The 25,212-nt window shown below is 40.8% G+C and overlaps 1 non-coding gene and 1 pseudogene across 2 annotated transcripts in view; both read left to right on the forward strand.

The window, feature by feature from the left end:
- LOC113184408 (cAMP-regulated phosphoprotein 19 pseudogene) overlaps nt 1-25,212 on the forward strand; it is a 44,610-nt pseudogene that overhangs the window by 19,001 nt on the left and 397 nt on the right. The gene's annotated exons all lie outside the window — the stretch shown is intronic.
- Trnav-cac (transfer RNA valine (anticodon CAC)) lies at nt 14,559-14,631 on the forward strand. The gene has a single exon. It is a non-coding gene; the product is annotated as a tRNA-Val (tRNA).

The following is a 25,212-nucleotide window of genomic DNA, read 5'->3' on the forward strand; positions in this document are numbered from 1 at the left end:
AGAAGAGAAAGACTGATATCTTGTGTGATTATTCCCCTCTTGCACAACCCCCCACCATGATTTCATCTGCCATGACATAGTCATAAAATGGGACCCTCACTAGAGTCAAACATATGTCAGTGTCATGTGCTTGGACCCAAAAAAAAACTATGAGTGAAATAAACCCTTCTCTATGAAGTACCCAGCTAATCAGGTGTTTTGTTATGTACCCAGCTAATCAGGTGTTTTGTTATAGCGGTGGAAATGGACTTATACAGTATGCCAGCAGAAGTTTCTGTTGCATGGTACCAGAAATCTTAGCCAGTATTCTCTACCAACAATCCTTGAGCAAAACCAAATCTAAAGATGTAGGAGGTATTCTCTAAGCATATGCAAATACAAGCCTCACGTACACCTGCTTATAGTAACTTCTATCATGTGTCTAAGCTATCAAATAATCAATTATTAGAAAAAAAACTTATTGAGAACTAAGGTGCATTTTGTTTAAAACTTATGGAGCACTTATTGTGTATAGAGGCATTGCTCATTTGCTTAATCCACATTGCAATATAGTGGTGTGAATATCATTATTACGCTCATTTTACAGATTTCAAAACTGAACCACAGAAAAGTTAAGTAATGCACTCAAGATCACACAGCTGGTAAACAACAGAGCCATGATTCAAACTGTGACAGTCTAACTTGAGTCTGTCCACTTCTGTCTTGTCTACTTGGTAGAACTTGATCTTCAGAAGACTGAGACAAACTATAAAATCAACTCCTAACAAATAAGATTAGAAATATACAAAAGCATCTCAATGATAGAATGTTTTCTAGTCCAGAAGCAAGAAAGTTTAACAAAGGTGTCTGAAAGTCTCTGGGTTCCAACTGCCTTTTTTTTTTTTTGAGCTAAATAAAAACTGCTTAGGATTTCCAAAGGGAAAAATGTCCATCTAATTAGTTAGCAAGTGTGAACCAAGCCCAAACACCTGCTACTGTTTTTCTTTCACGGTTGCCAGGTGATCCATGAGCAGTCCTGGATCAAAAAGTAATTGTAATTGACACCCAGTATAATTACTTATATAATTTTAACTTCTTAAGTTCATTTCCATTAAAATGGCCCCGTAAAACTGGGATATTTTCAAGACTGCCATGGAAAAGGGGGATAATAGGGGACCAGAGCCTTATTTACAGTTGACTCAGCTGTGAGTCATGTCCTCCACAGTGTGAATTCTCTCACCCTACCATCATTAATGCTAATAAATGTTTATGGTATTATGAACTCTCTCATTCAAATTCATGTATTGAGTACCTACTAAGTGCTGAGTACTGGGGATGTGATAGTGGATAAGCAGACAGAATACTGTCTTCAAGAGGTTGCTATTCTAGAGGGGAGTTGTAAACCCACCACTGCTCCATTGGAAAAGCCTGAATTCTCCAGGCTCCTGATTATTATCATCACTATGTAGAATAAACAAATGCACATGCCCAGCAACTGGGGAGACTGAGACAGGAGGATATCAAGTTCAAGGGCAGCCTGGGCAACTTAGTGAGACTCTGTCTCCAAATGAAAAATACAAAGCTGTGGGGGTGTAGCTCAGTAGCAGAGTACCCCTGGGTTCAATCTCTAGTACCATAAAAGAAAAAAAAGGAAGGAAGGAAGAGAGGGAGGGAAGATTCAGCTGTCTTTGGGGAGACATCATTTGGCTTGGTCTTTCCAGAGGCATCCAAGGAGAGGGCACTGTGGCCAAAGACTGCTTTGTAGAGATGGTCATATCTGCTGGGTGATCATGAAGATTTATTATTGTGTGTCCAAGATTTCATATGTGCCCACGTACTTAATTCTCACAACAAACGAAGATCTACTAAATTCTACAAATTTGCTGATGTGCCTATTTTTATATCTTTGATTCTCTGAAATTGAGATGTGTCTTACAAACCATGGCCTCTTATTATTGCTGTCAATGGGGCATGGTGTTAATGGGGTTGTTGCCTGCCAATGTTGCATCTGATCATAGCTGTTCACGGGGTGTGTGCATACATATGCGAGTGTGTGTGTGTGTGTGTGTGTGTATGTTCATGTTTGTGGTGCTGGGGATTGAAATCAGGGCCTCATACATGCTAGGCAATCACTCTACCACTTAGTCACATTCCTAGCCCCTGTTCCTATCTTTACATTTCAATTAAATTATGAACATTGCTGATACTGCATGTGTTTGGCTTATTTCTTGATTACCATATTATCCTGATTCTTGTCTGAATCCTTCTGTTGACACCTACTGGTAAAATCATCTTACAGAACAGGGTGTCCATGTCATGGAAGAAAGTCTCCTAGATGGGGCAGGGAGTCAGGAGAGGTAGCATCATGGAGCACTTTAAAGAATGGTAGTTCACTAACCCTATTGATGGAAAGAGGGTAGTTTTGTTTGGAAAAGTGTTGAGGGCCACGGCCGAGTCGGGATGACGCATGGCATTTTTGCCAGAAGTAGTGGTTGAGAGGTGACGCTAGCGAGCCATTAAGATGATGACTTTTGAGTTCTGGTGGAGTTCCCGTTGAATTCCACTTGTGGGGATTCCCGGAGAGTTCCCATTGGTTGGGGAAGTGCCTGAGGAGGGATTTTCTGGTTGTTGGTTCCTGGAGGAGCTGCATGGCGTTCGGGGGAGTTCCCAGGAGCGTGTGTGGAGTGTGCTGGTGGAGTTCAGAAATAAAGTTTGTTCCTGCTTCAGTGGCTCGTGATTTGTGCCCAGCCAGACTGCGGCAGAAAAATTCCAAGCAAGCATTGTATTCTAGTTTGATAGGTTTGTTTTTCTTTTAGGACAGATGATGTGTTTTACCATAAAGAGCATTTTAGATTCAATGAGATTGCAGATTATCTCTGGGAAGCTGATGCACGATAATGTGAATTAACTTACCTCAAATCCCACAGCTAGAAATGGCAGGGCCACGATTTAATCCTGAACTTGTGGTTTCAGTCTTGAAACTCCGTTAATCATTGTCTCATACTGCCTCTCAGTATGGATGTGGCTGGTTATCACAGTCTGATTTACCTAGTCAATCAGTATTCATTGAGTGCCTACTGTATACCAGACATTGGCATATACAAAAGTACAGTGGTGAGTGAGACAGAATTTGGAACTATCCCCATGAAGTGCATAGATTAATCAGGGAATAATCAAATAATTGCGGGAATAGATGTCAATTTGCAACTGTGCAATAAAAGGCAGGAAGCCTGTTGTAAGGGTCCTTTTACAATCTGGAAAGTCAAGGAAGTCTTTCTGAAAGAAGAGTCTTTTGAGTTAAAGTGAAATGGGTGGGCAGGGAAGAACACCCTAGAAAGAGTAAGTGGTATGTTAAGAAGGCCCAGTGGTGGGAAAGAACTTGGAGTGTTTTCAAAATGGAAAAAAGCCAGTCTGGTGTGTGTGTGTGTGTGTGTGTGTAGGTTAGAGGGTTATAAGATGATGGTAGAGAGCTAGCTGGGGGTAAGATCACACATGGCTCGGAGTCTTGTTAAGATTATAGACTTCATCCTGAAAGCAATGGTACTCCCCCAAAGGTTGATGGTCACCATTATTGCTCCCTGGATCTCATTCCATTTCAATAAATCTGAAAATACTCCAAGGCTGATTGACACTCTATGGAAAGGAATAATTTTCCTGAAAGACCTTGATAGGCAGCTATTTATTTATAAGGCATTATTATTTCCCCTACTACTACCTTCTCTGACTGAATATATGATGAAACTTACCCATAAATAAGAAATGTTTATATAATTCTCAGATTTCTAAATTACTATGCATAAAAGATAGTTTAAACAAAGCTTATTTGACTATGTGTAACAGGTGGAAAGTATGCAGTGTAGCAAGATCATCTCTCTCTCTCTCTCTCTCTCTCTCTCTCTCTCTCTCTCTATATATATATATATATATATATATAAATATGGAATGCTAAAGGAAAAAGTCAAATATGCCTCTTTGAAATAATTAAATTTGGAATGCTAAAGGCCTGTCTCATAATTAATTATATTATGTAACTTGATGATACATAAAATAGTAAATTTATAGTTGGTATGATCTCAGATTTAATGATGTAGAATGTGAACAAGTCACGTTCCTAGAAGCGGAGCCTAACACAGATATTGGGGTTTTGTGTTAGTTTATTTTCTGTTACCATAACAAAATACCTGAGGCTGAATTCTTTACTTACAAAAGGTTTATTTGGGTCACAGTTCTGGAGGTTCCAGGGCATGCTGCTGATTTCTGCTCTGCTCTGGTGAAGGTCTCATTGTGGATGTCATCACAGTGCAAAAGTGCACGTGAGAGGAGAGACCACAAGGAGAGAAAAGAAGCCAGAGCTTCTTATCTGGGAAGGGGCTGGTCCTGTGACCTCTCTCTAGGGTCACCCCCTCTTCACATTGCCACGTGGAGGACCAAGCTCCCAATACATGAACCTCTGGGGGACACACTCAAACCATGTCTAAGCCATGTAAGTTCATAAAATGTGTGGCCTCCTGAAAAAGCCTGTGAGAGAGGATCTGAAACAGGAGATAGGAAGACAAAGAGCCAAGCACGGTCTTGCTCAAGACTAATCTCTGGTAAACTCATAGAAGTTGGCTCTGAAGCCTGAGCTCCATCACGGCTTCTCCATTTAGGCAATAGGTCTTCTATATCCCTCCAATTCAGGCACTGACCATGGACTGCCTTTGGAAAGGTTGTGGCCTCCAGGGCCAAGCATTCTGGTCAGCAGAGGGTCATCTTCCTGGGAGAAGGGGGCAGCTGGGAACCACCAGGAGGCGGTAGTCACAGCAACCAGTTGTTGGCTCCGGACTTGGTTCAGAGGGTGTGGAGGGCCGTCACAGCATCTACGACCACAACCTTGTTCAGCTTCGTGGTTCAGAGAGTTCACAAAGTAAAAAACAGCTACTCTGAGAAATGTAGTCATTCCTCATGCTAAAACCACGAGAAATATGTCCTCCATAATATCCTTAGAGTAGCCTTGGCCACCAAGTGTCCTAGGACTGACACCTCCAGCTCTCTTGATGACAGGGCTGTCAGAGACTATGAGAAGTCACGTCTGCCAGAGGCAGAGCTATTCTGATATGTATGTGGCAGATTTGGCTCTTGGAATAACCCAGAATTTCAGATTCTATCCAGGGGGCAGCCCAGAGGTGAAACCATAGAGTGGTTTCCCATCTCCTCCGGTCCCTGCTTTACCTTTCTAGAATCTTCTCTCTCCTCTTAGCGGCCTTTCCTCTATACACCAACTCTCCTCTTGCTCGGATTTCTGTCGTTGAATCTTTTCTGGGATGTTTCTTCTTTCTTTCTCTCTCACTCCCCATCTCCTCAAGGAATTTACCTTTAAAATTTTTTAAATCTCGGGGGGGGTGGATTTAATATGATGCACTTGGGCATATTTGCCCTTTGAAGACCACTGGTGATTGAAGGTATTTGGAATATTTTAAATCATGTAATATAGATAACCTTTTCATACAAACAGCATACACAAGAAGGTCAGATAAGGAAACAGCAGAGGAAAGTCTGGAAGATCTATTTCTGCCAGCTCACTTTGCCCACCAACCAATCTGGACCCTCATTCTTAGGTAATTCTTCCTCTTTCTTCCTGTATCTTCATTTTCTTTTTATAAAACAAAGAGTGGTTGGGTGGATGGCATTTCCAGGCCAGGTCAAGGACACAGAGAAGGGTGCAATAATTATATTAATTTTCCTCTTTGCACTGATAACGAGAGAAACAGTAATGACACAACCAAGCATTCCTGAATGTTGCCAGGCCCCTTTCAGCTCCAAGCCTTTTAGAAAGGGAGATGTCAGTTGCCTTTCTGGTTAATAAGAGCTAAACGTCAATCTTTGGATCCTTCTTGACAGGATCAGTTTGAACACACATCTATACTGACCTAGAATAAGTGCTATGCTTAGAAAAAATCATAATATGACTAAAGTAGACTTTCATAGACCTGGTGAGCACTGGAGAGACTGTGGCTTAATTAAATTAAAAAAAAATTGTATCACAGTCAATTGTCCAATGCTACTGATTTCAAAAAGAGGCTTTGGGGTAAGAGTGACATGGTTATAAAGGCAGGTGCCAATGAGGACTTTGCTAGGTTCAAGTTAAGGTATTTTAATAAGAAAAAATAAGTTTAATGATAACTGCAGTTAAATTAAGCAGGAGTGAATAAGGGCTAAGCTTGGAGAATGGCTTCTACCTGGTGAGAGTTCACTTGCTAAAAGTAGATTATCAACAACTGCTGTGGTTTGGATTTGGAATGCCCTGCCCGCAACTCATGTTTGAAAACATGATGATCTTCCATGCAATTTCGCTCAGAGGTGGAACTTTTAGACAATGATGAGGGCTGCAACTTCCCAGTGGATTAGTCCATTTGATGGATAAATAATTTGAATGGACACCTGGGTAGTCACTATAGGCAGGTGGGATGTGGCTGGAAGAAGCAGCTCACTGGGAATGCAGCCTTCAAAACGGTGTCTATGCCTGACCCTTCTTGTCTTTCTTTGCTTCTTGGATACCATGACTTGAGAAGTTTTCCTTCACCACATCCTTCTGCCATAATGTTCTGCCTTACCTCAGGACCAGAGCAATGGAGCCGGGTGGATTGAACCATGGATTGAAACCAGGAGCCTGAAATACATTTTTCCCCCTCTAAGTTCTTGTCAGTTATTTTGGTCACAGCAATGAAAAGCTGACTAACACAATCAGTTTGAATTTGTACCTGGGCAACTGTTGAGAAGAGCAGCTACCATCTTTGTTCAGGTGTGACCACAATGGTGAGTGTCTGTGATCAGAGCACATATTCAATAGGACATCATTTTTTTTGGTGGGGGTGGGGGGGTGGGGGGTACTAGGGATTGAACTCAGGAGCACTCAGCCTCTGAGCCATATCCCCAGCTCTATTTTGTATTTTATTTAGAGACAGAGTCTCACTGAGTTGCTTAGTGCCTCGCTAAGTTGCTGAGGCTGGCTTTGAACTTGCGATCCTCCTGCCTCAGCCTCCCGAGCAGCTGGGCTTACAGGTGTGCAACACTGCACCTGGCTCAATAGGACATCTTGATGGGAAATATGGGAAGATCAGGTTTTATGCCCAAACAAACATTTTGCTATTTTAAGAAGTGATTACTTCTTTTTCTTTATTTTCTTATTTGTCCACACTTAATTTATCAATGATTTATGAAAGACAGTACAGAGTTTACTAGTCACTTACACAGTTTAATTTTTTGCCACACTTTACCCTACCGTGGTTAAACATTGTCAGGTTTATGAAAAGCACTAAAACACTGAGCATTTAAAAACTTCAGTTTATTTGGCTGTCTTTGGGATGCCCAACCACTTTATTATACTTTAAACCAGAGACTGTTGGGGAATATAAAAGAAGAAAGGAGGGAAGGAAGGAAGGAAGGAAGGAAGGAAGGAGGAAGAGAATAAAGAAAGAAAGAAGAAAGTCAACGTGTTCAGTAAGATTATAATCTGGTAGGAAAAGTTGAAATGAAAAGACAATCTTCCTCATTACCCCCGTCATTACCACTCTTGAATACCTGTTAGGGGCAGGTACCACACAGAACACTGCACATTATCTCATTTAGTGCTCTCGATGATGTTTTGGGAGGTAGCCATCGTAACCTGGCTTACAAATGAGAAAACTGAGCCCTGGGAGGCCTCTGGCTCTGCAGTGACTGAGTCACAGCTGCATCCTGAGGTCTTTCTGATTTCAGAGCTTGTGATTCTTTCATTCCTGCATGCTGCCCCCACAGGAAAGCTTCAAAACCAAAGACAGTGATTAATTGCCAGCTTGATTAATAGAGACAGAGCCAGTCCCAACCTGGAGGAGATTCATTCCTGGCTGCTGCTGATGTTTATTGTGTCTGCATTTGGGCCGACTATTAGTTCTCACCCTCCTAATGTGATCTGTGTGGGGGCAGATTAGAGCCTTGTAAAGTGCACAGAAGCCTTGCAGTGTGTGAGTTGTTATTATGTGTTACAGGCAAGATAATGAGAACTATAGACAGTTTTGCTCCTTCCCGTAGGACCAGTTTATAGATTATAGATTATAGAATCTGAGCACATTATCTTTTCTCCTTCCATCTCTACCTGCATTTCTAGGTAGTAACAGAAATGGATTCCTGATTGCATTTGGAATCCTGGAGTCATTCATTCAGTCATTCATCTAACCAATATTTACAAGTCTCAAAAAAATACCTGCTAATATCCTGGGCGCCGCACACACAAAGATGGAAAACCACAGCCTTTGTCCTTAGGAAGTTGTCTCAATGGGAATAGACATAGGGTTTCCCAATTTAGAAATAACAAGCCTGGGAGGCACACTTAATCTATTCACTTTTGGAATAGAGATTCTTCTTACAACACAATTTTTTTTATTATCACATCTTAAATAGAAGATGAATACTTACAAATGCAGGTGGAAGTGGAAGGGGAAAAGATAATGGGCTCAGATTTAGTGTATTCTATAATCCATAATGTTCTCAGAAGTAGAAATAATCTCCCCAAAGGATTACAATGAAAAAAAATGGATTTTATTTTGAATTCTTACTTGGTATGTGGCTTAGCCAAGACTCAAAGGCCAACCACTCTCTTTCTCTTGCCCTACCCTGCCAATCTCTCCAGCAGGAGGAGCAACTATTAGAGAGATGATAAAGAGAATAAAAAGAAATGTAGAGGTGGGCACAAGGGAACTCTATAGTTTCTGCTCAGTTTTTCTGTAAATCTACAACTGTTCTAAAAATAACATTTTAATTTTCTAAAGTATATATATAAGAGTCAAATTAAGACTTTCAATTGTTCTTAAAGAAATTCCTGACGGGGCTCAGTGGTGCTGGCCTGTAATCTCAGCAGCTCTGGAGGCTGAGGCAGGAGGATCTTGAGTTCAAAGCCAGCCTCAGCAATGGCGAGGCCCTAAGCAACTCAGTGAGACCCTGTCTCTAAATAAAATACAAAATAGGGCTGGGGATGTGGCTTAGTGGTCGAGTGCTCCTCAGTATGCCCCTCTCCCCGCAAAAGAAGTTCCTATTACCCTGAAATGGTCTCTCACGGTCCCATCAGTTCACAGGCCACATTTTGTGAAGCACTGTTTAGTCCAAGTTTTGATTATCAGAAAGAAGAAGTGTCAAAAGAAGGAAGATGTGTCAAATCTGCCCTTTGAATTGTTTCCTGTCCATGGCAGGAGGATGAAGTTTTGAGTCATTCCTCTTCCTGCCAAACCCCTTCATGCTCAGGCTCTCACCTTCATTTCCCCCTCCCCAAATTGCTCATGCACCCCAGGCATTATTTTCAAACTCTCTACTCTTCCCTGCATCTGGAACATTCTTCCCAGTCTTTGCCCGTCAGACTACACTCATCTATCATGTGCATCACCAGCAAGCTCATCACATCTCTCCAGGTCAGCCCACACAGTCTTCTGTGAAGCTTCCTTTGGTCCTTCCAGACAGAGGAAAGTGTTCCTTCCCTGGTACAGCCACGGAGCCCTGTGTGCACGGCCACTGGGGAAGCCATCTTTTTTTGTTGGTTGTGGTGGGTTTTCAGGTCTACCTGAAGTTTCCAGATAAAATACATGGTACCTAGTTGTATTTAAATGTCCGTTCATCCAAGGGTGATTTTTACTCTACCGCATGTAATATTGCCAATTTATGTAATATTGCCATTATTACAGGGTGCCTAGCTCTAGATATGACACCAATAAAAAAACTGATGGGGCATATTTTATTTGCTTTGAGAGAATTTTGTCATATTCATTTATCATGCCTTGACTTTTCTTCAGCACATCTGTGCTTCCATTTGGGCTCGACCGTTTCCTAGTGGTGAGACTGTGAACCAAGTACCTCCTCTCTGTGCCCTTTCCTGCCTCTTCCCATGAGAATGGCTATGACTGATGTCCTGCAGGGTTTGGGGAGGACTTAATAAGATGCCGTTTGTGTGTGCACATGTGTGGACGCCTGTGTCCCTTTCGGAGAGGGAAAGCTTACCAAGTGGATCTTAGTGGAAGTCTCATTGCTTAATTTTTTGATAAGAGTTTTGAATCTGCTTTTCTAATTGTTTATCTGGGGTTCTTATCAAAAGTGTTGCCAATTGTTTTTGTCATCACTCTTTTGTTCTAATGCTTCATCAATGTTTTTCATCAGTCTTCTTTTATACTTTACCTGTGTGGCTCAAGCATGAATGTGCAACCAGAGTCACCTGGATTTCTCACGTGTCCCCACACCTGCACCCCTCAGGGTTCTGGTTCAGGATGTCTGGATTGGGTCTGATGTTTGCATTTCCCAGGCAATGCTCCTGCTCTTGGTCCCAGATGCTCACTTAGAGATTCCCTGTACTAGGCCATCCCTGACAAAAATGAGGCCCCTTATATCAAGGGCTTTCAAACTCAGTAGAACTCACAATAAGTATATTTTACATCATGACCCTAGCATAAATGTTATATAACTAAGCAAGTTTCATGAAATAATACTTCCTATGACTATAATAGATGCACTTAGATTTTTTTTTGTTGTTGTTCTAAGAAAATGCTGACCCATTAATTACAATTTAAGAACCATTATTAGATTATGCCCTGGCTGGATAATACATGAGTGTTTGATATATAAAAATTGGATTAGTAAAAAAGCACAACTCAGCATTAGACAACGAGGTAAGAAATAAGTTACGTCTCCTTCTCTTTCCCTATTCCAATAGAAAGGCCATAATAAAAACATGGAACCTTCCACCTTTAGGCAGGGGAAGTCATAGGGAAACCTTGCTGCTGAGAGAGAGCTAAAGAAGCCTGGAGTTTGCAGGGAATGCCCTTGGGCTCTGAGGTATGCACTGTTTTCTGGTTAAAATGGAAGGCAGGACGGAAATAACAATGAAGAAAAGGACACATCTGCTTGCTCCAGCATGTGGAGAATACAAAATGCCTGGGGCTGCACGGGGAACTCCATGTGACATCTGCACATCTGGGCATGGAAGTCAATCACCTTGTTCCTCTTCTTTATAGATGCTTTCACGGATCTTCCCAGAGGGCCAGGGACTTGTGTCAGCTCTGGAGCAAGGTCCTTGGATCTCCTTTATCTAAGATGCACACATTATCTGGTATGATTTGACTGTCCCCAAAGTTCATAGGTTGGAAACTTAATCCCCAATGCAACAGTGTCCAGAGGTGGGACTTTTAAGAGGCAATCAATGGATTGCTGTCATTATGAGGGGAGTCTACAAGTGTCTTCTACATCTTGCCTCTGTCTCACTCATGTGTTCTCTTACCCTTCTGCCTTCCACCATGGGATGACACAGCAAGCAAGATGCCAGTACCTTGGTATTAGACCTCCTGGCCTCTAGGACAGTAAGAATAAATATGTTTTCCTTATAAATTACCAGTCTGTGGCATTCTATTTTAGCAACACCAAATGGACTAAGATCCTACACAATTGCATTATTAAACTTTCATACATATAAATTGACTTTTCCATGGTCACTAGATAATTTTCAAATTATCCTTCCTACAGTGTGGCCTGTGAGGACTTACTCAAAGTGTCAGACACTGTCACTCACTTTTACTAGTGTCGTTCTGGTCCACAGTTCCCTGCTATATTGTTGTTGTTTCCACAGCCCGGCTCTCTAGAGTAGAAAGCTCCAAGCTTCCATCCAGGCCTGGACATCTTGTCTGGCCCAGTCTGTGTCTGAGCCTCACTCAGATATCACCTGGGCTTGGGAGAATGGCATGCATGAGGAGTAGGTGGAGAGAGACAGGTTCAGATCTCAACTGGGTTCTTGCTTTAGTCGAGTCAGAGAAACTCTTTTTTTGTTTGTGGAATGCACCTAGCATACATCTGAGTCCAAAGATTTAAGAAATACCATGGGGCACAGGTCCTTCCACGTTTGCTCTGTGGCAGGGTTAGGCTTATGGGAAAGAAATGCAGTCAGACCTCCAAAAGTGACGCACAGTCTCCTCATCCCATGAACATTTCCATCTGTCCCTTCTGGGCTGGAAAGATACATAGCATCACTAAAAATATTTGTGTTTTTTGTTTAAAAAGGAAAAGAAAAAGGAGAAACAAAACTTTTTTGGGGAACCATTTTTTTTTTTTTTTGCACTGGAGATGAATTCAGGGCCCCTGGCACATGCTAGACAAGTATTTACCAGCAAACTACACCCTCAGTTCTTAACCAAAATCCTCTGGTAATCTCCAAGTCCAAGTCTGATTTTGAAAATTATACCTTTCATTAGCTGTATCTCACTTCCTTTGTTTTTTTTTCTTTCTTTCTTGATGTTAGGAATTGAACCCTGGGCTGTGTGTCTGGTAGGCAAGCACTCTGTTCAACCAGAGAGCTACACTTCCAACCTTCTAAATGGCTCTTTTTAAAATGAGGGCATCCGACAAGATCATCTGAATGTTTTGTTTCATTTTTTTTCTTTTAGTATTTGGGATTGAACCCAAGGCTTTGTGCAAGGCTGTACAACTGAGTCACACTCTAGCCCTTTTTTGAAATTTTATTTCAAGACATGGTCTCACTAAGTTTCCCAGGCTGGCCTCAAACATGTGATCTTCCTGCCTCAGCCTCCAGAGCAGTTGGGATTCTAGGTGTGCACCACCACACCTGGCTCGATCTGAAATCTTTTAATCTTTAATTTTGTTAAGCAGTGAGTTTAACTGGTAGAATTTAAGACCAGCATGGTACCATTATATATGCTCAACTATATTACTTTTCTTAAATCCTCGGCCTCAACTTTGGCAAACATACAGCAGCCTGGGTTCTAATACAGATTCTTCTGGGCAAAATTGAAGGAGTTATTTTACTTCATCGTGTCTGTTTTGTCCTGTGTAAGAAAATAGGCATAAACATAGTACCTTCCAGGCTGGGGATGTGGCTCAGTGGTAAATGTTCACTAGTATGCTTGAGTCCCTGGATTTCCATCTGCAGCACTGGAAAAGGAAGGAAGGAAGGAAGGAAGAGAACTACCTTGCTAGCAGGCAGTGGTGTGTCACATCTTACCAGCTCACAAGAGGCTATCGTGTATCTCTCTTCCAACTCTGTGTTTAGGGATGGCACTAGCAACCTAAAATTCTTATGTATTTACACTGCAGAAATTGGCAATCACTAGGAACCACGACTTTTTCCTCCTAGAAAGCCACCTGCTAAACATTGCCCAGTACAATGATATTGACAGGATTGTTGTACAGGTTAAACCTGGTGATGAATGTAGAGGGATTACCACATTGTTTAGCACAGGATATTTACATATGCAAGTATGGATGCATGTGTCAGCTCTTAACAGTCAAGTTTTGTTTTTAAATTGTCATTTTATTTTGATTTGTGTTGTTATCTTTCCTCTGAGTCTTTTTTTTTGGGAGGGGGGGGTACCAGGGATTGAACTCCAGGGCACTCAGCCACTGAGCCATATCCCCCGCCCTATTTTGTATTTTAGAGACAGGGTTTGCTGAGTTGCTTATAGTGCCTCACTGTTGTTGAGGCTGGCTTTGAACTTGGGATCCTTCTGTCTCAGCCTCCTGAGCTGCTGGGATTACAGGCTTCTGCCACTGCTCCCAGCTTTCTGTCTGGAGTCTTTCCCAATTGAATGGTCTGGCTGTTCTCTTTGGTGGAGGTGATAATGTATGACTGGGAGTGGTTGGCAGAGGCTACTTTCTGCTAGAAAACTGAAAAACAAAGAGCATCTATCTATAGTGATAGAAGGGATGATTCAGGTGCAAAGAGAAAAGCAGAGGAGAGAGAGAAATATGTGAAATTCATGGATTTCCCTTCCCTCCCTCATCTCCCCACCCCCAGTTTCTAACCTCCTATCAAGTTTTATTTTTAATGTTTGTTACAGCATTTGGTACAGAGCAGGAGCTCAATAAGTATTTATTGAATGAACAAGTTAGCAGGTACCATTTTCCCCTACTTTGTAGCCCAGAGGATTCTAATAAAGAACACAGATCCCATTCTTTGTTAAAATCTCAATCATTTATGGCTGGGGAAGCTGGCTCTACTTTTTCTGATTCCAGTGTTCATCCAGAGGCAACCTCATGGGGAGTACAGTCATAAGAAAGAGTCATCTTCTCTGGGCTTCAAATATCTTTCTTATTTATTTATTTATTTTTGGTACCAGGGATTGAACTCAGGGGCACTTAACTGCTGAGTCACACCCCCAGCCCTTTTTAAAAAAATTTAATTTTGAGACAGGGTCTCATTAAGTTGCTTAGGGCCTTGCTAAGTTCTGTGGCTGGCTTTGGATTTAAGATCCTCTTGCCTCAACTCCCCAAGTTGGAATTTTAGGCATATGCCCTGCTCAGTTTTTTTTTTTTTAAACTCATTTTTTAAAAAAAATTTAAACATTTTTTTTTTTTTTTGAGAGAGAGAGAGAGAGAGAGAGAGAGAGAGAGAGAGAACTTTTAATATTTACTTTTTAGTTTTCAGCGGACACAACATCTTTTGTTTGTATGTGGTGCTGAGGATCGAACCCGGGCCGCATGCATGCCAGGCCAGCGTGCTACCGCTTGAGCCACATCCCCAGCCCCCTGCTCAGTTTTTAAAAACATATTATAGATGATAAAAGAATTATCTAGGGGCTGGAGATATAGCTCAGTTGGTAGAGTGCTTGCCTCACATGCACAAGGCCCTGGGTTCAATCCCCAGCACCACCACAAAAATAAAAATAAAAAAACCACAACACACACACACACACACACACACAAAACATAAGAGAAGGGATTATATGTTTTCTGTTTTTGTGAGATTTAGAAATTATTTTTAGGAGAATTTTAGAAAGGCAGAGGAGAGAAAAATGACAGTTCAAATATAAGATGCTGTGTTGGAAAGAATTTTGTATTGCAAACAATGACTTAGTTGGTGAGAAAGTTCCATTTTGGAGCACTGTAGGATAATAAGGCATTTATTTGTTCTCTGATCACTGTGAAGAATTGCATCTTTGGAAATCTCTGGAAAACCTTGATGACCTGGCATTACTTAGCCGTGCATGGCCTCTGCTGTGAAGGTCAAGAAAACATTGCCTAAGGAGCGAACTCAGAGAAGTGCTAAGGCTGCCTTGGAGAATGGAAATGACACAATTCTGATATTGCAACAGTTTTAAGCAACGTTGCAGTTATATTGCAATATGGTATTCTGCTATTCAAGTGTTAGGAGAGAGAAGATAGAACTCTACCATGTTTGCTGGAAATAAAACAAACACGTTTGCTGTTGCCTTTGAAAATGTCACATGTATATTTTGATTTGGTAGCAGCTTACATGAACTGTTGAATCGTCTCTTCCAATCTTTTAACATCCATTCCATAAAATTCAAAAATCTGTTTCAAACACACAAAGGTAAAACATTATTCAAGCATTACAAAGATGTTGAAGCTTTGAGGAATTTCTTTCCTGGTTATAAAATGAACTCCTTCATTACCATAATCTTCAAGATACTTTAAATATAAAGAATACATTAAACATTAAATTATGATATTTTAACATTTGTCACCCTTTCAAAATTGCTTACAGCAATATTTTCCAGGTTTCTATAATTCTCCACAAAATCCCTCTTGTCTATCCCAATAATTGGAAATTCCCAATAATTGGAGTTTTTTTGCATTGGTATTGAGGACCTATTAATTCATATACATGATCTTCTAAAACCAAATGGCTTGTGTCTTCTTATTCCCTGACTCTGTCATGTCATTGTATAGAATTGATTCTAAGATGCACATTTCCTTTTCAACATTTTACATCTCTTGGTTTTAATCAGAACACTTTTTAGTAGTATACGAAGTAGTGGTACATTTTTAATAAGCATTTATATTTGATGAAATATGGAAGCCCCAAACCCTTACTGCTCATTATGATTTTAGTATAAATTGTATTTGGTGGTTGGAGAGAGGGAAGGGTGTATAGGTAAACAGAGGCTGGAATTGGGTGAAGACTTGTTTCTAGTAAGGACGGTTTTGGCACCAAGAATGAGGTCAGGACTTTGGAGCAAGTGTTGGTAAAGTCCAGAACAAATTTCAGTGCTCAGTGTCCTGCAGAGAATGTAACTATCCACACTCCTGATGATTCTGCTTCTCCAGGCAGCAGCATTCTGCCTGGAGAATTCATTTATCTATTTCCTGAGTGTAAATTCAAGGCTTCAACTTGCTCTTGATCGCATTGACTTACCTGCTCGGCTGTGGATCCACTTACCTGCTGGGCCATGAATTCACTTGTATTACAGCAAAGTGTTGCTTTGATTCTTGAGAATACAGTTTCCTAGGTGTGGGTGCAGAATTTCATTATTTGTCTGAGTTGCCTGCTTTGTAACCATCTCCCTATAAATAATTCCCCCTTGGCTTTGGCCAGGGGAGGAAGCTGTCAGAAAGGATCTGCAAATGGTTTTCTTTCCTAACAGATGACTGCTGAATGATTGCTCTGGGACATGAAGGAGTTTCATAATCTGATTTTAAAGGAACTTTGTCCCTTTAGCCAAAGCTGGAATGAAATGGAGGATGGGAGAGGTTCTGGGTTCCACTTCAGTCTCTCTGTTTTTCTCATGGGAACTGGAAGAGTGGGCTTCATTATGTGGGAGCAGTGGCTCCTACTTATCCATTTATTGTACCTTCTGCCAACAATCCTCCTAAGTCTCTACCCTCTACTTTTCTGATACAGAAGTAGCTTGACATCTGAGCAGGAGACAGACACTGGTAAGGGTTGAATAGGAAGTTCCTAAGGTGTGTCTCTTCCCTGTTACTGCCACCATGAAAGTCCAGGTAGTTATCTGGACTCCCAGTGGTCTATAAGAAGATATATATACATACATACATATATAGATATATATGAATATATATATTTTGCATATGGCAAAAGCCTTAGTGAATCTGATTATGTCTGCTTATCTTAGATTGTCTCTTACTGCAAAAATAATTGAGGAGTCAGAGAGTTTTGGAGCCCCAAAAGATGGGCTTCTCTAGGTGGAAACTGTTTTCATGGTGGGATGTCACAAGTTCTAGGAATGCAGGGGCCAGGGAGGAGAGATGTGATATGCCTGTGCTATGCTACTTGGATAGCCATCAAGGTCATCCAGAAGCCATTGGTGCAACAAGAGCCCCAACTATTGTGGAGTCTGACTCTTCTTTCTTCTAGGTACCTGGAATCTAGCTCAGGGCACTCTCACCCATACTGTCACTCAAGCCAGGAAACTGAAGCCACATTAAAAAGAATTCATATACATTCAAAACCATGCAAAGATTATAATTGTACAGCTTGGAAAATTATTACAAAGCACACTGTGTAGCCACACCCCACATCAAGGTATATTTAGACACCCCTGCCCTGTCATTTCCCAAGCTCAAACGCAATTTCTACTCTGAATTTTTCACAATGAATAGGTTTTATCTGTTTATGAACTTTTACAAATGAAATTCTCTAATGTGTATTCTTGCATCTGGGTTCTTTCGCTCAATGTGATACTCAGGAGATTTATCTTTGTAGCAGCAGTACATTTATTTTTCAGTATTCCATTGCAGGAATGTAACACTTTTATCCATTTTGGCTATGACAAATGATGCTTCTGGGGACATTTTTGTTCCTATCTTTGTGAGAAATCTTTTGGGACACATAAGAACTCATTTGGGGTGTATCTGAAAGTGGAATTATAGAATTCTACTTTAGTAGAAACTACCCAACAGTTTTTCAAATTATACTCCATAGACTTTCAAATTATGCTCTACTTGCAAAGGAGGAAGATTCTGGTTGCTCCACAGCCTTGGCAACACTTGGTGTTTGCCAATCTTATTCATGTCAGTCATTCTGGTGGCTTTAGGTGACATCAACTTTGCTACATAATTCCATGGATGTTACCTTTGTCCACTTTTAGCTGAATTTTAGTAACAGCTCTATAACTTGTCTCCTGTCTTATTTCTCAGTCTCCTCTCCTTCCTGAAGCTCAAAACCACAAATCCACTCATGCCATCCTTCTTTGTAAACTTCCTCAACATTTCCCCATCACCATCAAATCCAAGCTTGTTATAAGGTCTCTTTGATTTTATTCTGTCTACCTCGCTGTCCCTCCCCCTACCACAGACTCTCAACTCTAACAGCACTTCAGAGTTAGATTCGTTTGTCCATTTAACAAATACAGTTTGACTATCTCATATCTGAAATTCTAGGGTCTGGAAGTGTTTCAGATTTCAGATTTTTGGATATTTGCATATACATAATGAGGTATCTTGAAGATGCGACCCAAGTCTAATGAAAAAATTCATTTACATCTTGTGTATATCTCATACACATAGCCTGAAGATAACTCAATACAATATTTTTAATAATTTTGTGCATGGAACCAGATTTGTGTACATTTGAAGCACCAGATTTGTGGCTTATGAGAACACTCAAAAAATCTCAGATATTTTGGATTTTGGATTTTTGGATTTTTGGGAAAGGGATAGTCAACCTGTGCTTTTTTTTTTGAAAAGAAAAACTGTATTTAATGAGTGCCTACTATGAGCAAGATATATTGTGAACAAAACAGACACAATCCTGCAGGAACTCATAGGCTAGTGATAATTTTATCATTGTATTGTTATTCAAATAATTCCTGACACATACCCATGCTATTTTCTAACACTCTGCTTCTTCCCATCTTTTCTCAGTTGCTAATATTAAAAAAAATTTTAGATGTTGATGGACCTTTATTTTATTCATTTATTAATACGCAGTGCTGAGAATCAAATCCAGTACCTCACACATACTAGGCAAGTGCTCTACCACTGAGCCACAACCCCAGCCCCTTAGTTGCTAATCTTATCCAGCCTTCATGGTGGTTGAACATGAACTCATGGCATCGTCTCTGAATTTTTTCATTATGATCCCATGGTACTCTGTACATTCCATGATTAAATAATTGACTTTGTCATCTGTGTGTTCCACCAGAGCAAGGATGGACACTAACCCTTATTTTTCCCCCATATTTTTGGTTTCTAGTTTAGAACCTTACAGAATAGGCACTATATTAATGGGTTTAGCATAAGTTATTCCATATTAATTTCTGGTTATTGAAGTATGAGTATGAGATTCTCAGTAGCATTAAATTTCAGGGATTAGGTACCAATTGTCTTATTCTTTCTTTGTCCAATTTGTCAATATTACATTTGTGTCTCGACTAATAGACATTGCATACACAGGAGCTTAGTAAATGCAGCTAAGAAATGAGAAACAGCTACTGACAAGAACTTATTTTATAAGTAACCTTCTTTTGAACATATGCAGTTTTCCATGGATAGTGTGGGAATTGGTTTCCATGGATAAGCAAAATACATGTATGATCAAGACCCTTATATAAATGGACTGACATTTCCATATAACTTACGAATGTACTCTCATACACTTTAAATCTTCTCCAGATTACTTATAATTTTATAATTATGTTATTATAATTACTTATTGTATTTTAATTACTTTGTGTTATTATAATTACTTATAATAACACAAAGTAAATACTTCTTATAATGTATTTTTGAGGGAATAATGACCAGAGGAAAAAAGTTTGTATATGTTCAGTACAAATGCAATTTTACTCCAAATACTTGTGATCTGTCATTAGTTGAATCCAAAAATGTGGAACATGTGGATATGGAGGGCCAACTGTATAAGGTAGACAATTAGTTTGTGAACTGTACCCAGAGTGTTTTCTCATTTTAAGCTGATGCTGGGCTGTGCCTCTCAAAGGCACACGTCCATTGGAAGCATTAGTTAAGTGTGTTTATGTCTCTTCTTGCCTTTATTTTTTATGTACAGCTGCTACCCCAAGAATGATTGCTAATGAGAGCTATGAACGCCAGTGTCCAGAGACCAAGGGACAGAGGGAAGCCGTTCATGAACAAAGTACCACCCAAGCCCAAGAATTAAGTTTTCAAAATCTTTTATTATAGACCTTTTCAAATATATACAAAAATAGAGTACTGGGATGACCCCTACCCCACCATTTATCATCAAAGTTCAACCAGAGGCAGTTTTCGGAAGGTCAAAGGCATTCGGTCACCTACAAAAAGTCTATTCCTGTTACTGAGAAAATACAAAGGGCTGGAGACAGTGGAACTTCCTAACACATGAATTTCTGAGAGTAAAAATTAGACTTCAGAGTCTGACTAATGATGATGCATTCATAGAATAATTATAAGAAAATGTCTTGGCCAGTTGATATGCAATTTTGGTTGAGTGAATACTGAAGTTATATATTTGGACCAGCTACACAGTTCAAATCAATCTCGTCATTTTCCCAGACATCTGTACTTAGCTAACAACAACAGCAAATCCTGAGGCAGCAGCAGCAACAACAGCAGCAGCAAACAGAGTAGCACAGAACCACCAACCCACACAAGACATTTTTGGGGGATGGCTGTAGAAGTGTTTGTACATACAATTTCATCATTTATAATAATATATTATTTTAGAAGGGTTTACACTAAGGCATTCAATGTTGTGAATAAGATGGAAGAGATGAGAAGTTTTCAGATTATCTCCACCATCTGCTAAGAGGTGGGCAGGGTGCTATTTGATCCTGTCTTGGCTTCTCCCTTTGAACCCCACCCACTTCTTCCCCAGTGCCGCAGTCCGGCTGCAGCAGAATATGGGGGTGGGGTGGGGGTGGGGGGGTGACGAACAACTTGTGTACATTGATACAGCAGGAGTGGGAGCCGTTTATTGTAGGACAGGAGGGGTATATATACATTCCACACAGCTTATCTTAATTAACATAAACTAGATACAGCAGTCAACCAATAAGGAATCTCCACACTTAATGGCTTGCTGGCCTTACTTCACAAACCACTCCCTCTGGCATTTTGCCAGGCGCCATCCAGACTTGTTTACAGACTCTAACACCCGAGAACCATCTGCATAAGGTCAACCCAGTATTTGAACGCTTCCCCTTGACTTTTCACAACATCCAGGGCAGGCATTGCAAATGCAAGAAACTCAGTGAAGGTTTTTGGAGTTGAGCTAAATCCTAACAAGAAGGAAGCTTGAACATATGCCCCCAATTTCAAGAAAAGAGCTCATAGAAGCAAGCTGTTAATTCCCTCCCCCCCTTATCTATAGGAGCTATCTTTTCAACTTGTTCTCATAGTGAGAAGTCAGTAAAATACTAATTTATTTTCCTTTTCTTGTTGCTTGTTTAGAAAGTTCTTACATATTTGACTCTTTGAGCATTGCCGGCATAAATAATGGTAGAAGTGCTTTTCTTCTTCTGTGTTAGATTCAGGTTCAAACTTCATTGATACAGGGCCAGATAATACCTATTTCATGATTCATAGGCTACTCTAATTTGCTGTTGTATCTTGCATATAAACAAATGGGTGTGGCTGGGTTCCATAGGTCAGAGGGTCTGATTTGACCCTCAGGCCAAACTTAACCTGGGCCTGCAATTGAATGGTTGACAGGCTGCTTGAGGGCCATGTTCTCAGCACAGTGTGGTTTTCCACAGAAGGGGAAAGGAGGAATGGATCTGATGTTGAGAGAATTCATCTCAAGCCACACAGAGAATAGGAAAAGTGATTTGGGACTCTGGCCAGAGGAGATGTCTTCTGCCTGCTGGAAATGTGAGATGGAACTTTGTTCTCAAGTATAAATGTGGCTATAGGGGCTCTTCCTTCAATGGCCTATACCCCCGTTCTCATGTTTCCACTGAAAACATCAGCTCAGATGCCTTCTTTCTACACGGTTACACATGCCTGCTTTCTACATCCTCCTCTTTCCCCCCAGTTCCGGGGCAAGCATGTCTTTTAAGCCTAGGTGAAGGAGTGAGCTCATGTCTGTTCTCTCTCTTTCGGGGGATGCTCTGCTCAGGTGAGCTTTCCTCTGAGTCCCTTTGGACAGCTTTCTTCAGAGGGGTCTGGAAGGCTCTCATGCCTTTCCTCACATTAGGATTTTGACAGTTTTGCAAAGCAGTGATCTCTCTTTTACCTGGGCAGTAAGCTTGCCCTCTGCAGCCCCAGATTCTCCTATGGGCAAGTCATCTCAAGGTCAAGGCTTCAAGAGAACTGTAGGCAGTCTCTTGACACCAGTTCCAGCTATGTTCTTCAGTGAACACAATTGAGTGTCATGACTACTTATAACAAAAGTGATGTTTTAATGGCCTGCGTGACTCCTTCTGAAAGAAGAACAAACGCTGGTGATCTGGCTGCTTCCTCTTGCAAGTGTTCAAGAGAATCCTGACTGACTCCTCACCAGTTCCCAGGAGTGTGGCCCTCCAAGTGTGGTATTCGTGGTCAATGACTTTGAAGTGATGCACCATGCCACTCTGGCTTGTCAACTTGTTTCACAAAACATCATTATTGATGATGTGCACCTGGACTGACGGTTGTGGTCTTGAATTTCCTGTTGCCATGACTGGTTGTGTAGGGATGGTGATATAGTAAGATATATTTAGGGAGCAAACACAACCCCCCTGCCCTGCCCCCGACTATCGCATAAAGGGGGACTACTGTACTTACAATAGAATACTGTGTTAAAAGAACCAGCCAAGGTGCCCCATCTGGAAAAGTAGAGCAGGAATGAACTTATTTACCACAATGTATCTTCTTGGAACATGGTGTGATGTTCTAGATAAAAACATTAAGGGGTACAGCAGAAAGGGAAAAGCCTTTTTGATTACCCAAAATTTGTTGTGGTTTTCTCCTTAAGTGGTGTGGCTCATGTTGTATCCCTGCCAGCTGCTCTTCTAACCTCTATGTGAACATTTCCAGCAACCAAGAAATGCCCATAAACCACCACGGGTCATTGCAAATGGCCTCATTTGTTTTCATTTTTTGAAGTTTTGTCTTATGATTTATATACTTTAAAAATAATTGAAATGAACATGAATCAGGGCAAAATAAAATAATGAAAACATAAAGGATGATGAGATGTGGGAATGTCTAGGAATATCAAGAAACTGCAGGACGGGGAGGCTACTGAATTCAATCAGAAGAGGTGATCCTGAGATTCTTGGAATAATGGCAAAAGAGAAATGCAAAGACTTTTTTGTTCTAACGAAAGGAAGTGGATCATATTTCCAAACGAGGTGAATAATCTCCTACCTAGGAATTATCATAAGGCTTTTATGCCATGCACATTTGAAAGGGTATAATGGACAGTGGCTCTTTGCCAGATATTTTACCAGAAATGTGAGGACATTTCTAGTAACAATCCTTAATAGAAACTCCACTCTAGGGGTTTTAAAAAAACCAGATAAATAGAACGTAATTGCTTCAATAAATCCATTTCCAGTTGTGCTGTCCCAGATGAAGGATGAAACACATTTATGGAGTTGGTTCCAAAGAAGTGAATTTAATTTTTTCTCTACCCCCAGGAAGATAGTGGATGTCAATGAGAGATTTCCTGGTCAGTTCTATTGCAAGGGAAAGAAAATTCGCATGAATGAATCTTTTTGCCTGGCCACCCCAAATCTTCTCTGGTTCTAGGGGCTTTCTTTTCAGAGCCCTATGAGGTAGAACTGGGGGAGGTTTTCAGCGGTGTCAAGGTTTAACTGAAGCTCTTGATGCAACAGTAGAAGTGAGGATCTGCAGAACCTACAGTGCTGCTCAGTTGCAGGGATATCTCTTTAGGATCTCTTCCTCCCTTTTTACGACTCTTGTCTTTTGCATAGAAGATGGATTTTTTTTTTGTCAAACAGTTTCATTATTGCAATTTTTACTGGAGTTTTAAAAATGGTATCTAAATTGATCCAGGTATGATACATCAGGAGACATGATTACAGGTGCAAACAAAATTTAGAAGTGGACTCCTTTGTACATTGCAAGTTCAGATAATGGTATTTTCTAGCAGTTATCCAGCAGTAAATCAAAATTTTGAGATCTTGGTGCTATATTTTGAACCTTAAGTGTCTCCAAAGGTCTATGCAGTAAAGGGTGGCACTATCAGGAGGGCTTGTAGCCTTCAGGGACAGGGTAGAAGGTCTTCAGGTCATGGGGGGCATGTCTTTGAAAGGGACTGGGGGACTCTGGCCCCTTTCCTTTTCTCCTTTTTGCTTTCCAGCCATGATATGAGTGGCTGTTCTCTGCCATGTGCTCCCTACCCCGATGTATCTCAAAAGCAATGAGCTACAGGAACTGAAATCTCCAAAACCATGAGCCAAAATAAACTTGAGTTAATTATCTCAGGTATTTGTTATTATAACAGAAAGTTCACTAACATTCATGATCTGGGAGTGCCGGCATTTTGTTCCATTAATTCAAGAGATCCGTCTGTACCCTTTAGATACCTTTAAAGATATACTTGTTTTTAAGAGTATCTCACCTCCCCTTAGAGGGGGCTTTCCAACCTCCATAGAGAGCTGAGACCAAATAGGGCCAAGCCTTTGCTCAGAAGAATGGCTAATATCTGCTCAACAGTCTAGATACAGAGTAAGTTGGGAACTGAGAGTCTTGTATCATCATAAAATGGGAATAAAATCTATTGAGGGGCAGCAGCCACCAAGCAATAACATCTACAGAAGGAGTGAAAACAGAGAACTGTACTGAGCCAGACGGAAACTTGCACTGAATTAGATGGGAACAAGACCAGGCAGGAAGGCAGAGCCAGAGTGAGATGTAGGCAAAAGACAAACATTCACTCATGCATTCATCTGCTTACTCATTTGTCACACATAGAACATTTTCTCTCCACCCAAGGTTCCTCTAGACACCAGGCTTTCAAATCAGATCTGAACGACTCCAAGTGCTTGGAGTTGAGATCTGAGTCAAACAGAAAAGGGCAGGGAACAGTGGCTTGAGTCAGACTTACGGCGATATCTAAATGCCAGACTTGAGCACAAGTGTTTAGTGATGATTCTGGAGGCAACGGAGCAGGGAAGATAGCACATTTTAAATAAGGAAATGATATACATGGAGCTGGGCAGGAGTTTATTTGGAGAAGAGAACAAAGTTATAGAGTTACAGCTTGGGAGTAAAGAGGGCTGTTGCATCTGTCTCAGTAAAAGGTATTTATGGCTTGAACTAGAAGTAGGGATGCAATTGCTAAAGGGCAGAAGGTAGGAGGAGAAGAGGTTAGAACTTTGGGAAGCACTTATGTTGGAATCCAGAGGAGATAAGCCAGAGGAGAGCTTGGGGGAGGGATCAGAGATAGAAGCCCAAAGAGGAAAGACGTTTCCAGAATATACCAGCTGGTTCGTTAACTGTGCTTTTGTGTAACCAAGAAATATGAGGATTGAGGAATGGCTATTTCAATTAGATGTGTGGAAAGAGTTGGTGACATTAAGGAAT

Source organism: Urocitellus parryii, chromosome 4, assembly GCF_045843805.1.
Source record: "Urocitellus parryii isolate mUroPar1 chromosome 4, mUroPar1.hap1, whole genome shotgun sequence".
NCBI classification, from domain to species: Eukaryota; Metazoa; Chordata; class Mammalia; order Rodentia; family Sciuridae; genus Urocitellus; species Urocitellus parryii.